Below are 5,724 nucleotides of genomic sequence, written 5' to 3'. Positions count from 1 at the left end.
TGGGAACATTTAAAGTTCTCCTTTCTACCTGTTTTAAAATATACAATACATTGTGTTAAGTGCAGTCATTCTACTCTGCCTAGCAAACATTTACCCTCAAGTAGACCCCAGTGTCTATTGCTCCCTTCTTTGTGTTCATGAGTTTTCATTATTCAACTCCCACTTCTAAGTGAAAACATGTGGTATTTGGTTTTCTGTTCTTGTGTTAGTTTGCTAAGTATTATAGCCCCCAGCTTCATCCATGTTCCCACAAAAGACATGATCTCATTCTTTTTTATGGCTGCGTAGTATTCCATGGTATATCTGTGCCACATTTTCTTTATCTGGCTGTCATTAATAGGCATTAGGTAGATTCCATGTCTTTGAAATTGTGAAAAGCTATTGTGAATACTGCTGCAATGAACATTCACATGCATGTGTCTTCATGGTAGAATGATTTATTTACATTCCTTCCGATAGATACCCAGTAATGGGATTGCTGGGTCGAATGACAGTTCTGCCTTTAGCTCTTGAGGAGTCATTATAATGCTTTCCACAATGGTTGAACTAATTTACAATCCCATCAACAGTGTATAAGTGTTTCCTTTTGCCCACCACATTGCCAGCATCTATTATTTTTTGACTTTTAATGATAGCCATTCTGATTGGTATGAGATGGTATTTCATTGTGGAAACCAGTAACATTTTATTTGTTAAAAGTTAACAGCTTCAGAATAGATCTAAATGCAACTTTTCCAAAAAATAGCAAAAAGTACTGTGTAAAGCATCTCCTCATTAAATGCAAACTTTCATTTTGTGATGCACTGCAACAAAGTTTTGCATATACCTTGATGCAAAGAAAATTTTAAGTTGCATCCTGTTTAAAAAAACACAAACAAAACTTTTACGAACTGAACAAGGATGACTACAACCATGAAAAAAATTTCAGAGAAAGAAAATTTTCCTCCAAGAAAGCATATTGCTTTGTTTATATACAACATGTACACAAGTCTTAATTGTACCAAAGGCAATATTTTATACTTAAATTACAGATCCATGAAGGGAAATAGTTTAATATACCAAAGATAATTTGTCATTTGATGCCCTTAATTTCAATATTTGGGGATATTTTTAAGGTTTTCTCAAAAAATTACATTAATAGTAGCTCTGTACAATTATATTTAAGGGAATAGGAAAATGAAAACACCCTTATATCATATTTCACAAACTGTTCTAAAGACAGCAAATTCTTGCTCAGCTGCTTTTCCTTGCTGTAAAATAAGCTACCAGTAATTCTAAACCAATCTAGAATGCATTGTTTCTGGACTAAATATAAGCAAGCATACTTACAAAAATGCTTTGCGATGAGTACTTGGCCTATTTGTCCCCGTAGCCATAAAAAATAATGTGATCATGTCTTTTGAAGGAACAGGGATGAGTATCAAATAGCTAAGGAAAGACTAGAATTTATTTTTAAATTCTGTGACTGACTCTCAAAAATCCCTTATCACTAGAAGTACTGGCAAAATATCAGATATTAAGGATCAGACTTAATTCTTTGATATAAGCATGAAATTGTTACTGATAGCTTTCCAGGGCTAGCATAAACCATTAAGTATCCCAAGAAGCATGAGCTACAACAATGAAGTCTAGTATACAATGCAAGGCAGGCTGAACGATAACGATGTTTTATTTTACAGGAAAAGTCAGTATTAATAATATACTTTAGAGAAACTATCACCTACTTGGATGTTTTTAACATTATAGCAACTAAAATGTCAAGCTTCAAAATGACCAAACTTGTAACTTATAGCTGGAACATTTTGCTGAATTTGTCATTATACTATAATTTATAGTGTACAACATCTGAGGACTCAGCACTATCTTGGCAAACAGACTTACTCCTCCCACCCATCAGAGGTCTGGGGGGTAGGGGTAGAGCCCTTTTCTCCCCATCATTACTGAACTTTATACCGTACAAGAAATCAGTGAAAGGTAAACAACAAGGTACAATGTAATTCTATTATATATTTTGCATCGTATTTGTGACATATACAAGTATATTTTTGGTTTTGGAGCTATAAATTAATTTAGCAAGCTTCAAAGTTCATAAATTTTAACTTTTCAAATGAGAAGTAACTTTTCAAATAAAGTTTAGGACTTTATGGCTATTAATTTTACTATCAAAATGTCCAAGGGACTCAATTCATTTAATAATTATAGTTCTTCTAAATACCGTTTGAAGAATTATTTGTGGACACTAGACTCAAGTACACTAAATCCAAACAGTACATGTATGACCTAAGTTTTGAAGTTTTTCATCTCAGTTACCCATCTTTCAATTTGCTACTTCCTCTCATGCTTTCATTTACTAAATACAAACTGTCAGATTTTTAAACTGAATCCTCTCCTCCAAGGCCCTATCAGATAACTTTGTAAATACGCATTTTCAGCCTTCAAGCACCAACATTTTAATCTGAGACTAATGCCTAGAGCTACATTTCTTGTTACAAGTTCAACACTAAAAATTCATAATTCTGGAGCATTAGCCTAAAATGTACCTGAAAAATGAACCAAGTTTCATATATTTCCATAAATCTTAAAACGCCAAACTAGAATTCCATTATTTTAAAAAATATTTCTAATGAAGACAAGGCAACTATATTTATTACATCCACACTATTAAAGGATAAGTGACAGCAACAAAGGGACCTACTCATATCTCAGAAGACCAAGATTTATCATGATAAAGTCTAAAAAAATTGGCAAAGGCAATGAGATCCTAAATACCACTATCATAAAAATAATCAATTTCTATCTTTCTATCTTCCTTCTGCTACAAGAGGAACCAAAGAAGTCAAATAGATAATTGTTCTGTCTGAGCCAACAACGAAATCTTTAAGAACAGGTATATTCCCTGTTATTTTCTCAGGGCATTATATTATACCTGTTTTATTTAAAAAATACAAATAAAATCTTCAAAAATAAAAATGAGTTAGCCTTGTGAATATTTTGAAGCAAAGTTTCTTGAATTTCTATGATGAACTCTTCAAACAATTCAATTTTTCAGAGTCATCACACAAAAGTCCCTTTGATATGGGATCAATCCCGTGATTACTGATATGGTTTGGCTGTGTCCCCAACCAAGTCTCAACCTTGAATTGTAATAATCCCCACATGTTAAGGGCAGGGCCAGGTGGAAATAACTGAATCATGGGCGTGGTTCCCCCCATGCTGTTCTCATGGTTTGGCTGTGTCCCCAACCAAGTCTCAACCTTGAATTGTAATAATCCCCACATGTTAAGGGCAGGGCCAGGTGGAAATAACTGAATCATGGGCGTGGTTCCCCCCATGCTGTTCTCATGGTAGTGAATAAGTCTCACAAGATCTGATGGTTTTATAAATGGGAGTTCCCCTGCACAAGCTCTCCACCATGTAAGCCACCATGTAAGACATGCCTTTGCTTCTCCTTTGTCTTCTGCCATGATTTTGAGGCCTCTCCAGTCATGTGAAACTTTGAGTCTATTAAACCTCTTTCCTTTATAAATTACCTACTCTCACGTATGTCTTTATTAGCACTGTGAGAACAGACTAATACAGTTACACAACAGCTTCCTTCTTTGTTGTCAGAGTGGCTCTTTGTTCCTTCAGGATCCTAAACTTCTCATTCAAAGTCATCTCTGTCTCTTTTCCAGTACTGTTTATGTCAATTGTAGGGGACCACTTTAAGAACTTTCTTTATTTCACATTGCTTCCATTTTGTTAAAAATGAAGATACAGCAGTATGAATTAATCCTGATTTCTGTGTTACTGGAGTGTTGCACTCCTCCAGGATTGTCCACAGACAGAGTCAAAATTCCTCTGTTGGTGGTGAAAGTGAGACAGCCAGGTGAGAAGGAGTCCGTGGGAAAACTCCAACCGCCTATGCACTGGGAGTAATGCACACTGGGTGCCACAGAAGTTCCTACCGTTTGCAGTAGGGAGGAACCTGGCCCCTCCTCTTCCTGGGTGGAGCCTTGGATTCAAATGACGAGGCATGGAGCACACTAGCGGCCGTTCTGGCTTTGCGGAAGGTCACTGTTCCCCCTTTTCTCCTTTTTGCCCAATAAGTTCCATTTTTCTCACTCCACAAATTGTCTGTGAGCCTAAATTTTTGTGGCCGTGGGACAAGGACCACATCTTTAGCTGCACTAAAAAGAAGTCCTGCAACAAAAGTCTGCCATTGATGAGTTCTCTTTCCTACTACGTTATCCAGCAATTGCTCTTGCGTTCAACTGGGCCTGAACCTTTAGGTGTCTTCTGAAAAGAAAATCTGCCTAACGCTCGTGTTTGTGATGGTTTAATTTATTTCCACTCTTGGTAAAATTGTCTGGAATGTTATTTTTTTCTGTTTAGCTGGTTAGGTCTCTTGAGAACTGCAACTGGTTTTTCTGCACTTCGTATTAGTCTCAAAAGGTTTCCCTTCCTTTTTAACACTAGAAAATAGCGTTCTATATTCCTGTCACTTAGAGATGGATGATACATAGGACTAATTTCTTTGTGAATTCCAGTTGCTTTCCTAGATGCAAGGCCAGTGATAACTCCATAAAGCTATCTCTTTCCAGGCATTACTCTTCCTCTGTGGCTCAGACTAGGCTTACCAAAGCCAGAATTCTATTGGATTCTCCATCGTATGCTCATCCTGAATTCCCAGGCTCCAGTTAGAAAAGTCTGCTTCTTTCCTTCCTTTCAATTTAGTTTGATGATATCATCCAAAGACATGTCAATTTTGCTGAGATTTTCATTGTTACAGGCTTTCAGTGGCAGCAACGAGGTCACCGTGCCTCCCACCAACTGGGTACCAAAATGGTTCATGGCTGGCAACACCTCACTAGAACAGTCAGCAGAGAATGCTGAAGTTGGAGGCCTGCCACCTCCCACTCCTGCACACAGACTAGCAGCACCTAGGGAGCGTGTAGGCATGCTGGCCTGGTTTAGTGGTATTTTAAAGATTGTTTCAAAATGAATGGAAAAAACGATGTAGATAAAACTAAATAGATCTAAAAGTTGGAGAAAGAGAAAAATAGAAAACAATTTTGTAAGAGGGCATTAATGGGCATTAGGTAAATTCCATGTCTTTGAAATTGTGAAAAGTTATTGTGAATAGTGCTGCAATGAACATTCATGTGCATGTGTCTTTATGGTAGAATGATTTATTTATATTCCTTTGGATATATAAAAGGTTTATGGAATTCTTGTGTGGTCAAAAGCTGAGTGAGAGTCAATGAAATCATTCATTAGGTTTTACTAAAATTAGCTTTAGTATTGATAGTACTCTAATACAAAGTAAAATTTAGTTTTCTCTTGAACAAGACTTTTGGATAGTATTAATGAGAGATAATAAAATTTTTGTTTACCTTTTGAGTCTTAATACAACACTATCAAATGTTGGGTGGACCAAAGGGAGCTCCTACTGGTTCCCCAACATTAAAGAGCACCAAACCAGTTTCCTGTATTTACACAGATTGGGGAAGTTTCAAAACTCAGAAGGCAAAAATTACAATGAGAAAGCTGATTAATAATGTCCTGGGGCAATGTGGAGACAGGCTAATCAGATAAAATTGACAAAAAGGCCCATATCCCTTGGCTCAACCCCTTGCTGGGAACCCAAAACTTTTTTCACAAGAGAGGGTAAAATGGTCTGAGGGTGGAGTACAGAGTTCCTGAGACTAGAGCATAAAATATAAGGATTGATAGGATTATAAA

General features: G+C 36.5%; 1 pseudogene; it reads right to left on the bottom strand.

Moving 5' to 3' along the window:
* Positions 1 to 3,579: 3,579 nt before the first annotated feature.
* Positions 3,580 to 4,833, bottom strand: LOC105546777 (annotated as a pseudogene).
* Positions 4,834 to 5,724: the final 891 nt, after the last annotated feature.

Source organism: Mandrillus leucophaeus, unplaced genomic scaffold (genome assembly GCF_000951045.1).
Source record: "Mandrillus leucophaeus isolate KB7577 unplaced genomic scaffold, Mleu.le_1.0 Scaffold368, whole genome shotgun sequence".
Taxonomy (NCBI): Eukaryota; Metazoa; Chordata; class Mammalia; order Primates; family Cercopithecidae; genus Mandrillus; species Mandrillus leucophaeus.
The sequence above is the reverse complement of the archived record's forward strand: the minus strand, read 5'-3'. Positions and strand labels throughout refer to the sequence as shown.